Source organism: Nesoenas mayeri (assembly GCF_963082525.1).
Source record: "Nesoenas mayeri genome assembly, chromosome: 6".
Lineage (NCBI taxonomy): Eukaryota > Metazoa > Chordata > Aves > Columbiformes > Columbidae > Nesoenas > Nesoenas mayeri.
The window spans coordinates 11,570,974-11,583,215 of NC_137545.1; positions in this window are offsets into that span (position 1 = coordinate 11,570,974).

The following is a 12,242-nucleotide window of genomic DNA, read 5'->3' on the forward strand; positions in this document are numbered from 1 at the left end:
ATTTTTGCATAAATCACTTAGTCTTTTTTTTTTTCCTCCCAAGAAACTGGACCAGGTCACTGTATTTTGGCCTTAGAAACATGGATAACATTTTAATGAATAATTATGGAGATAAAAAATGAAAATAAATGTTGTTTCTTTTCTGTGTTCAAAACTCAGTGGCTTTGGATTCCTCAGGAGTTTCTTGTGCTTTCTGAAAGGCTGTTATCCTGTGTGCCCTGCATTCATAAGCAGTTGTGGCTCCTTTCTGTTCTGACCTTCCTTGCTCAGTCTCCACTCGCAACAGGACAAAGTCTGGCTTTTCAAAATCATCTCACTGAAGTTTTATGACTAGGAATGACGGGAAAAGGAAGGGGATTTTTTTCCCCAGAAAACATCATTAAATAAAACCTTCTTATTTTGCACCTCAATCAAAGCCAAGTTTTTCAGCTTTCATTACAAAGCTAGTATTTGAAACTGATCAAGGAAGCCTTAAAATGAACATTTCCAGGTTCTAGAATAAACAGTGTCAATTTCCACATATCATTTTAGTTATATTCAGAATTTACTATTCCATTAACTGGGGTCCCCAGGGAAACTTTTGAGTAGGTTTTGCCCAGCTCTGGATTTGGGAAATGCAAGTTCTGCTTCCTGCACAATAATCCTGTGTGAATTAAGTGCTGGTTGTTTGTGTTTCCCTGCGTGTGAACGAGGGGCAACAACGTGCCTGCATTTGCAGCGCAGTTGAAATCTGTTGACGAAAAGCCCCGGGCAGGACTGAGTTGCATTAGTTGTAGGCGCAGGATCTGCCTGCCTGGATGTGGCAAATCCACCTGTGAGAAGCAGGGAGCTTTCGGGATGGGGATGACAAATACCACCCCTCATTAGGCAGAGCCGAGGCAGGTACTAATTACCCTGGAGCGGCAGAGTCGCAATGCTGCTCGTGGCTCCTGCCAGCGTGCAGAGCTGTGTCCTGACTTGTTGGTGCCTGTGGATCAGTGGTGAAGAAGGTGGCTGGGTCTGACCCCTCTGAGGCGAGAGGAGGATTAGCACTGGCTTTGCAATAGTGCACCTTTCCTTCACACTAGCTTTTGGTTGTCTCCCTGCATTTCAGGTATTGATGAAAGATGATTAAGAGAGTGGAGCATCTCCCTTATGAGGAAAGGCTGAGGGAGCTGGGGCTCTTTAGCTTGGAGGAGACTGAGGGGTGACCTCATCAATGTTTATCAATATGTAAAGGGTGAGTGTCAGGAGGATGGAGCCAGGCTCTTCTTGGTGACAACCAATGGTAGGACAAGGGTTTATGGGTACAACCTGGAACACAAGAGGTTCCACTTAAATTTGAGAAGAAACTTCTTCTCAGTGGGGGTAACAGACACTGGAACAGGCTGCCCAGGGGGGTTGTGGAGTCTCATACTCTGGAGACATTCAAACCCACCTGGACACCTTCCTGTGTAACCTCATCTGGGTGTTCCTGCTCCGGCAGGGGGATTGGACTGGGTGATATTTAGAGGTCCCTTCCAGTCCCTGACATTCTGTGATTCTGTGTGATTCTGTGAAACTGTGACCCTGTGGCTCAGAGCGGCTCTTTCTGGAGTCACTGGAATTATCAGCCATGCTTTAATTCTGTGGAGAGTTAGGCAAGGGCGGAAGCTTTGTAATGTTCTTTTAAAGACTATTTGTTGTTGTGTTCTTCAAAGTCTTTGCTTTTCTAGTGCTTGCTTTCTTTTGGGATTTTAACTCTCTGTGTATCCACAGGCTGTTGTAGGTTGAATTTTGTGGGTGTAGGCACTGGAAATTGTAGTGGCAAGGAGGAAGAAGAGTGGGACAGAGCAGAAAGCAGGGCTCTTGGGAAACAGTTGTAATAATCCAGTTCGATTTTGACATCCATCAGATCACAGGAAGCGTACGTGTCAGCCCTCAGTCGCTCTGGGAGAGCAGCTGTGGTCCTTTGGCAGGGTTCAGGTTTGTCACCCCACAGCTCCCAGTGCGCTCTGGCTGGGCAGGAGGTACCGCTGGCTCTGTGCATTAACTGGTTCAGAGAAGGAGTCTCTCAGCACCCACCTCTGTGCCGTAGGAGCCGGCAGTCCAGGGACACCCAACAGGCAGAGCTGCTTTCCTCGGCCAAATTAACAGATGCACGGAGGGTGACAATTTTGGCCCCAGATGAGTTCACTGGTAAAAACTGAGCCTGGGACTCAGGCCAAGGCATCAGGGCGTGAGGGAACTTCATGGGACTTCCTGCAAAAGACAACTACAGACTTTCAACTGTGTTCTTCAATTTACCTAACTAATGTTTTCTCCAGCCCGGTTTTTTAATTAATGGTAATATCATTAATCACATAATTATGGCCTCATCCCATTGTCTTATATGACTTGGGTGACTAATAAGAACAGGGTAGCACTTCAGTTTATTTTGCTGTGTTTTATTCACAAATTTAATGTAGTTGAAAAGAAGCAAACGTGCTGGGGACAGAATTCCCAAAACGTAAAATGTAGCTGACAACATGCAACATTTAGCTATCTCTGCAGAGATGAGAGAGTAGGATTATTTTTTATTTACACTGTTTTTCACATAAATACACACATTGTTAGAACTTGGAAGAATAATTGCTTGGGATTGGTCATGTCCTCATCTCGCAAGCACACATCAGCATTATAACAAACATATGAGGGAAGATTTCTCCAGGCAAGAGGTGGTTTAATCACAACGGGTGAGATAAAAATCCTTTAAATAGAACATGGGGAGTTCTTCTTTTCTAGATTAATCCCTGCAAGGGACTGAAATCCCCATGTTAGGCAGCATCAAATCCCACTGATGCTGTAAACCATAGCAAGGAGGACACTGAGACTAGTAGTTAAGAATACATGTGATTGAATTATGTGAAATGTTTTTTACCCCTGGCTTAACACTGGAGATTCAGGTCTAATGTTACAGTTTGGGGAAAGGATGGTTAATTCTTCACATCCTGTCCTTTTTTTTTTCAGTTTTGACATTTCTCTGCCATACCCCTCCGTTACTGATCCACTGTTCCTAGTTTCACTGTATCATCAGCATCATCCCATCTGTAAAGAGGGCAGCTTTTTTCTTCAGAGATGTTTTAGGCTAAAGAGATCCTCTTCTAAGCCTCTTGGGCATAGGGAAGACCCTGAATGCTGTGTTTTGTGGGTTTCCTTGTGTTTCCAAAGAAGCAGGGATAAAGGCCAAGGCTGTGGGAAGTCCAGCATTTGAAGTCCCATCTCCAGCTCTGTTGCAGAGCTCCAGTGTGACAACTGGAGCAGCTTCTACCATCACACAACAGACATAAACCGGGGCTATAGTAGGGAGTAGATTTAGCCTTCCCGGTTTAATCTGTAAAGAAGTTTCCACTTTATTAACAAAAGCCTTGTTGCAGTTCACCATTCTTCCTACAAAAGGTTTGCTGCACAACTGGACACTGGCAGCTAATAAATAGACTGTAACATCTTGCTTCTTTCACATTTGATCTGAGCTGCTTGGCTGTTTGGTAAATGAGTTTAGACTCAGTATAGGGAAATAATAGCAGGATAAAGTATTATTCATACATGAAACAAAGTTCCATTGTAACCTGAGAGGTTGTGGAGTCTCCTTCTCTGGAGACATTCGAAACCCACCTGGATGCATTAGGCTCTACTGGTTTCCTTCCCCACAGACCAGTCTACATTCTGAGCTGGGCAGAAAGGACCTGTCTTAACAAGGTGCCTCAAAGGTGCTGATCTGTGCTCATCCGAACCAGCCGCCACTAGATCAATTCCTTCCAGTCCTTTCCCATCTTCTGATTTCACCTCTTCACTGACATCTGTATTTGTGTTCTCCTTTGTCCAAAGTGTCATTGTTACTTGGTTTGCAGCTGGCTTTTGCTGATTGCATGGTTTTACTGCAGATCTTGCAATAGTCAGTGGTTTGGATTTTTTCTGAGGTTGACAAGACTCTTGGTGGTTTGGTTTTGTTTGTTTTTTTGTTTGGGGTTTTTTTCTTCTCATTTGTCAGAAAATGAAGCTCTAGTTCAGTTACTGCAGAAACCCAAAAGTTGTGACTGAAAGTTGCAAGAAGGTTGAAAACTAGAAAGCAGACATTTAGAATATATGGAGTGTGTAAACACAGTTAGTTTTCAAGCCAGTTTCACAGTTTGCAAGCCTAACTTGAAAGTTTTAAGTGTTTGAGGTAGGGAGCGCTACACAAACAACATCCATTTCAAGCACATGTGCATCCACAAGCCTCTCATTGTTGGCACTGTGAAAACATTGCTATTTCTCCTACAAATAATACCGTGTAATACTATTCATGCTAGTTTGATGTCCCCCTTGGAGCTGTATCATGCAGTGCACTAGGTTTGTTTTCGTCTTGCTACTCATTTCTTTTACTTCTGCCCAGTACCTGAAACACTGCAGCCCTGTGAGTTTGACTGTTTTCCCCTGATTTTCAGTTGTGCTCAGATTAGCACTTGCTAGTTTTTGCAGTCCTTGCCTTTTGCCTTTGTTGTCTTCTCTACCCCATGATTAAATTTGTTTGCACATTTTTACGAACTCCTGCACTCACTAACGATGGGCCAACTTGTCTTCTCAAATTTCCCCTATCAGTTTTCACTTTGACATCTCCTGCAGCCTGCCCTTCCTTAGCATTAATTTCTACCGCTTCCCCCGGTTTTCCAGGAGGAAATTCTTATTAAGCAGTAAATGCCAGGCCATCCATCATTTTGTGCCAGTCACAAGTTACATGGCACTTCTCAGCCTATAAGGCACAGGTCGTTCTTAATCAGCTGAAGTGAGCCAAGGGTAAAAGAGCTAAAGACCTGCTTTCCATTGCCATCCCCTTGCGATCCTGTCTAACACTCTGGAAGTATGGCGGAGCCGTTGTAAATGCCATGTACCAGTGCTGCATGGCTGATTAAAAACCTGCAAAGCTCATATGCTTTCACAAAATTCCTGTCAGTCAGCTTTCATTTTATTTCAGGTCTTATTTTCATTTATTTACAGTATCGCCCATTATGTGTAGAGTGTTTGCTAAACACAGAAGAATAATGGTCCTGCCCCACGTCGCTGACAGCAGAAGGGCTGACAAAGGGAAGGAACGCAGTAAAAGTGGTAATTTATGTATGAGTCATGCTTCCCAGCCAGCTGTGCTGATAAAAAATGGCCAGTTTTATGGGAAGGCTGGAAAACAACACCAACAAAATTACCTTTGTGCAAAAAAACCCCGAAATATTTGGACTGGCGCTTTGATTAAAGATGACTTACTGCTCAGGGAAGGGAGTCCTGGGGAGGCGTTTAGATTTATCAGATGGGGTCCTGCATAGGGGAAGATGTTTCTGACACAGACTGCTGCACCGAAGATTATATGGAGACAGCAGCAGGAGATCTCGCCTATAGCACAAAAAAGCTGATAAGGAAAGAGGAAAACAGAAGATAGTAAGTGTGAGAGATGAGAATTGATAAGGTGGTGGTGGAGTTAGGAGCTGAGGGCAGTTGGTGAGGCAGGGGAGGAAGGGATTGCAGGTGGTTTTTCAGCAAATTGCCAACTAGTTCTATACCCACCTAATGCAAAGAATTCTGTAGGAAGGTTTGTGTTTTCATCCAGTGAGACTTGGGGACCAACTTCACTCCATTTAGAGGCAATGACAAGCTCCTATTGATTCATGGGAGCCTTAGAAATCAAAGAAAACTTGCTGTGGCAACTGGCTAATTCAATAAAAGCATTGATTTCTCCAGCTGGACAATTAAAGAGCATGAATGCAGTGCAGCTGACATCTGTTTCTGAATTAATGTAACAAAAGATTATTGATTGAGGTGAAAGGAAACTGTACCCCAAAGGAAAGGACCTTCCATTTTAAAAGAGCACTCCACCTATGTGAGTTGGTTTTCCCTATGCCACAGATAGAGCTGGTTACGGTGCATTGGGAACCTTTGTCTGCCTTTGCCTACCCAACCTGTCACACTGTCACAGGGTCCTTGGGTTCTGCATGGACAGCCGTGGAACAGCCTGGGGTTTGGAAGGCTGTATCAGCCAGCGTTCCTGCAGAGAGCTTGAGAGACACCCTTCTGGACTGAGACTCTTCAGCACCTGCACAGCAGAAGGCAGCTCAGAGCTGTGCTTGTCTGTAATTGGCACACTGAGCTGCCTGTGCCTGATGTTTATTGTAAAACAAAAACTGTCTTCATGTTGATACTTTTCTTCCTTTAATTCTCCAGCAACTGAAAAGGAGTTTCCCCCAGCAGCGGCACCAATCTGTAGGTTGTTTCAGCCACTTCAAATGGGATGAAGAATAAGTTCTGCATCTTCTCTGTCTTTCTTTCTGAGGTGATTCCTGGTTTCTCATGGACGTAGAAATCAAATACCATATCTGCGTCCCCACTGCAGCTATTGGGAGCAGACACGCTTGTCCAAGGGCAAATCTGGAGGTGTTTCATCTCTGCTCTTTGCAGTATGTGTTTGTGTTGGTTAGCAGGACTTAGCAGTTAGCTAACTGGATCTTCCTCACCTTGCAGAGCAGCCAAGGTAAAGGCAGACAGACAGGGACAGAGAAGACCCCAGAGAGGGGATGCAGGAGCTCATGGGGCTTAAAACTGGTAGTGGGAGCAGCTCACAGCATCACTTCAGATGAGTGGCACCAGTTTTCCACTGGGTTTGAGACAGCTACCTCTTTCCCCCACAGTAGGGAAGATGCTTTGAGCCTCACATCAAAATCATAAAAAAGGAACTTCTCAAAACAGTCACGGTAGCTGAGAATGGGCCCTGATATTTTAAGAGCTGCAGGGTAGTTGCGGACTTCGGTTACAGCTTCATGCCTTGCTGCACTGACTCAGGAGTCAGTGCTGATGCAGTTTGATGATGCTGCTTTCATAGGCAACTGGTTTGCCGCTCACCATTTGTAAACCCCTTTTGCCTGTTGAGATTAGCTTTAATCATCTTGAGGCATATGGCTAAAACTTGAACTAACTGCATCTAACTATTGCATCTAATAATGCATTTACTATGCATCTAGTAACTGCACCACAGAAGCCCTGGCAGGTCAGACTGCAGCGGTCCCAGCTGCCACCAAGAGCAGCCACCAAGGGTGACTGGCCTTGCAGCAGGGAACACATCCCAGTGCCCCCGGCTCCTAAATTGCGGGCTGGCTAGTGTGCCAGCAGAGATGGGTGCCGCAGGTGTGCTGCAGCGCCGGCACAGACGCTGCTGCTGTTCCCTGCTGGGGACGGGGACTTGAAGTGCAGGAGCAGGACAGGCAGCGACATTTTAACAGCTGCTGTTGTTTGCGTCAGTGTATGGGAGTCAGGGCACTGCCCTGGGCAATGTCTCGTTTTCACATTGATCCATGGGCTTTGACGTAGAGCAGTCTTGCCTCAGTAATGAATGGGACATCCCAACACACGCTGACCTGCCAGAGAGAACCATCTCCTATCATCACCTTGCAACAATAGGTCACTGCTTCTGTGGTTTATGTCTTTTTTTGTTGTTGTTTTGTTTGTTTGTTTGTTTGTTTTCTTTCTTTTCTGGTAGCCCACATCTGCAACAGAGATCTTCTGAGAGGCCCCAGAAGACTCAATGCTCCTTCTGCTCATCACAGGAACAGGACTTAAGAGGCGTGATGGGAGCTGTGGAGCATTAACGGAGCAGGATGCTCAGTGTTAGAGCAGAGGAGAGATATTTTAATCGGTCACCAGGATAAAAGCTAAGCTGCTTTACAACACAGGCTGATAGAAAGAGGCTGTTAGAAAAATGTGCCTATTAGAAGGTCAGGTGTGGTCTTGCATTCCAGACTGACACTTGCACAAGCTAGTAAATGATACATAATGAATACCTTATTAGGTTAATTTTGTCTATTTGGGGTCACAGTGAACAGCCCATTAGAAAATAACAGTTGTCTCACAGGATGCCAAATTGCTGGTTGCTATTATTTCTGAAAATAATCCTGAATCTGTAACTTGTTTGAGAGCAGTTTATCACAGTATTAGGTGCTGAAATTTGGAGCATTAAACTGGATAGCTGGAAGAAAGTGATGTGCTTCTCTTCACTGATCATGGGAGCATAACTCTGAGAATCAAATTTCTCGTGTGCAATGGGCAGAGGGACAACCGCAAGTTCAGTTTCGCAATTCCAAACCATTAAAAATAGTGACATCTTTGCATTATGTGGCCTCTCTGATGTCCATGTTAGTGTTATTTCTTTGCAATTGTGAGGGCTGAAAATGCATCTTTTGCTTTAAGGAAAGATGGTTCTCTCACTTATACCCCAGATCGCAGCACCACGAACATTAGGGAAAAAATTAAATACCTGAAAGCAGCAAACTGCAAATGTTCTTTTGGAATACAACACAGGATTTGCTCCCAGTAAACTGCCAGTGCTCCTAGTGGAAGTGTAGAGTGCTTGCTGAAGAGCACTGTGGAAAGTGCCGAACAGACTTGTTTAAAAATTCAGATACACATTTACCGACATAGAACTTTATCCCCAGTAGTAACACAGCTTCACTCTTGTAACTGCTGGTAGCTGTCACAGAAGCTTTTTGTTTCCTAGCAAAAAGTACTAGAGTCGACAGTGGTACATTCAAGAGAGCTTTGATGCAGAATGTTCAAAAGCATCATTTCTATTCCCTCTCCAAAGCCTGGCCCCCAGAAACCTTCCTTGACCCCTTCCAGGTATGAAACAGTCCCGCATGGGCTTTGGTGCTCTTCTTCATAAGATTCTTCCAAGTCTTCCCCATATGCGTCTTGCCAAACAGACAGCTGAAAAGTTACCAGCAACGCTTTGTTCTGTGGATGGATTTTGATTATTAATAAGATGGTCAGGAAGAATGCGACTGTTTCATGTCTTGTCAAAGCTGCACAAGTAAGATGCTGCTTTTATGAGACTCGACACTGCTCCTCCCTCCTCTAGATCATCTCTTTCATGTGCCTGAGCAGGACCGAGGTGATAGTCTGTTCATAAAGAGCTGTAACAGCCTGGGAAACAGCTCAGGAAGTAGTTTACGAACAGCAAAGAGAAAACTCAGAGACAGAATGAAAAAGAGCCAAAAAAGGGCTGATTGCAGTTTTAGGTTGAATTTCCACTACCTTCCAAGCAGACATTCCAGTATAAGTACATTAAATTAACGTATTACTCAACATCCAGGGCTATTTAGCAATAAAGACCTCTGGCACTGAAAGACACTCAAAAAAACCAGCTTTCCAGCCAGCAATAAAAGGCAAAGAGTGTCATGCTGAAGATCATTGGGCTGCAGAGCTTGTTAAGGCAAGAGGCTGGAGGCTGATTTGTGCAATTGCTGCAAGTGATTTTGTCCTGTGACACATTCACTGTCACAGATAACCGCCTTGGAGATTAAAAAATAAAATATTAAATGTAGTCGTACAAAAGCAGTTCTGTAGCCACAGTAAGTTGAATTGTGCACGTGTGCACACACACATACACGGAGAACGTGTGGGATTTTTGAAACATGATGCAGGCTGTGTTTGGAATTGGTTTTACAGCTGTTGATTGCTGTCTAGGGGGGGAAAAAAGAACTGCATGTGACGCTTGTTGTGCATCCCACAAAGTGAGAAAAAAAAGGCTCAAAGCCAACGTGTGCAACAGAATCTTGTCTGGAAACCCCCAGCTTCCATTCCAGGGCAAAGGAAGAAGGCAGTGTGGGGTTTTCACATTTTCTCATGGAAAAAGGAGAAGATGCCTGACTCCACGGCTGTCCTGAGATTTGAATAATGAAATAGTCCTGGCTCATGTCTGTATTAAGGTTTGACTTCTGTGGTGCTTTGAATTGCATCCGTAGCATGCATAGTGCTTTCCTGCCACCAAGGAGAGGCATCTGGCTCCCATAATCTGGAGCCCCAGTCCCACATACCTGTTCCACGTTAAAGGTGTCTGTGAAGTATATCAATGATTGTAGAAGTGGAGCTTTGGGAGTGTTAAGGACTATGAATTTTAAGATGGTTTCTGCTTGGGATTTTGTGGACGGATCGTATAACCAATGTTTGATACTATTTTTGTTTTTAATTAAGATTTTAATCAAGGTTTCCATTAAATTTAGTATACTTCACTGTCAAAAAACATCCATTTTGACCACTTGTAAGAAATTGCATCAGAGTGACTTTAATATACGGGACTGAGCAAGTCTCTGTAAATACCAGTGATGTAGGAACAGAGTGGTTTACTTTAATGGAGCCCCAAAGCTCTTTCCTGTTTCAAAATGATGCATTCCTGGGCAACCTTTGTGCCCAAGGCAATATGAAAATAGTCATGCAGCTCAGAATTGCTTGCAATATTTTGTTCCATTGCTAGCCTAGCCTTTTTTCCAAATCTGTGCCTAACTCACTTCATGCAAATGCAGGAGACAAAATATTGGTTCTGCAATAGCTGAAGTAGTCCTGCAAACCAGTGTCTAGATATCACAGACTCCTCAATATTGCTGCTCTTGTGCTGAGAGGATACATTTTTCCTATGGGAGACAGTTGATCTGTTGGTTGATGATTTCTGCTATTACCTGCTCTCTAGGTTTCTTTGTACAAGTTAAACAGCCTGCACTGGTGAGCAGGCTAATGCCACGCTATGTCATCTCCCTGACACTGGATATTATCTCTGCATTTATCCTCTGGTTTACCTTCCAGGAAGAAGTTATGTCCCAGATAAATATCACAATCCCAGTTCCCCTGGGAAGTCCTTACTGCTGTATTCAAATTACCAGAGTGGCACAAACTGAGGCTTGTTCACCCATTGCTAGTGAGTTACATGTATATATGTATGTAGTCGTTAGTCTGTCTTGAAACTAGTTTTGGAAAACGAGGCATCAGCTCGTTCCTTTCAAGGGTTACATAGATCAGTGTCCACAGAGAGTGCACTCTTTCATGGTATTTTCTCCTCAAGTAGACATCTGGTGCTACTTCTGTTGTCTTGGAGGCAGTGAATGTTGCTTCCAGTGCACCACCAAATGTCTCATTATTAAGTAATTAGAGTATGGTTTTTATAAGCATTTTGATTATAAAGAGCCCCAATTATTACTATTACTACTACCTCCTGGCAATGGAGAGGAAGACACTGATGAATCCTCCTTTGATGTCTGTTGAAACAAGCTGAAGAAAAAGGGCAGACCTTTGGACTAAATAATGATACTATCCATAAATAATAAAGCTCTTCAGAGCCCTCTGTGGACAGACTGTAACTTCCTTCCGAAAGGTATTAATCTTCATGCACAGGCACCGTGCCTGTTCCTGTTCTCTTCTCTTACCACTGGTCCAGCTGCATTTCATGGCCATAAATTTCTTACAGAAAGTATTTCTTATTGTGGTAGTTGTAATGCCATCCAAAAAAGCACACATCTGGACTTTGGGTGGAGGTTTTTTTGATAATTTAGAAGTTTTTCCAGACAGAAATTTTCTTTGAGCAAGAAAAAAAAAAGAAACAAGAAGCAACAACCAAGGTCATTTGTTTGAGGTTTCCAGACTACAGAGGTGACTACAATTCTGGCCCAGTTCTGCAACTTGGTAGCTGCAAAACTCAGCAAGTCATTTGGAATGTTTTTGGACTTTGGACCAAGAAGCCCAGAATGTAGTCACCAAACAACCTTACTAATAGTCAGGAAGATCTGCTAGGCCTGCCGGACATCCAGAGGTCCTGGTCTCCTGGCTCCAGACAGCTTGCTTTGCAGCTTTGCAGTGCACATAGAGTAGGACCAGTACAACTAGGACTTAACTGACCTGCTGAGCTGGTCCTGCATCGTGGGTTGCTGCATGCCCACCAAGCATGGTCTGTTTTGGATGTGATTGACTGTGTGTGGCTATCCAGCAGACACTGGACTTCCCATGCCCTTAGCACAAGACTGTTCAACAGTACCTGAGTGTAACTTCTTCTCTTTCTCTGTCCCATATCCAAGAAAGATTCCATGTGATGGCAAAGTTGTAATATCACCTCTAGACTTCGTCTTGCCATCATTTCTGTTAGAAACATAAAACTGCCGTGTGGTGTCAGATAAATCCAATGTTGACAACTCTCTGAAGTGTAAATCTAGAGTGAGATCTTGCCCATTTGGTCATCCAGGGATGGGCATATCATGGCTAAAGATCTCTGTGTGTGTCAAGGGCAACTCCCAAGATAAAGGTGCATCATTTAACCACTGCTGAGGGTGTACTGATGGAAGGCAGCTTGTTAATTGCAAACTCCAGCTCTGCAATTGAGCCCCAAGTACACAGCAGCACATCTTACAGCAGCTCCCAGTCTTCCCCAGCACATGTACCACACCTGCTCCCCAGTTCTCCGAGGTCCA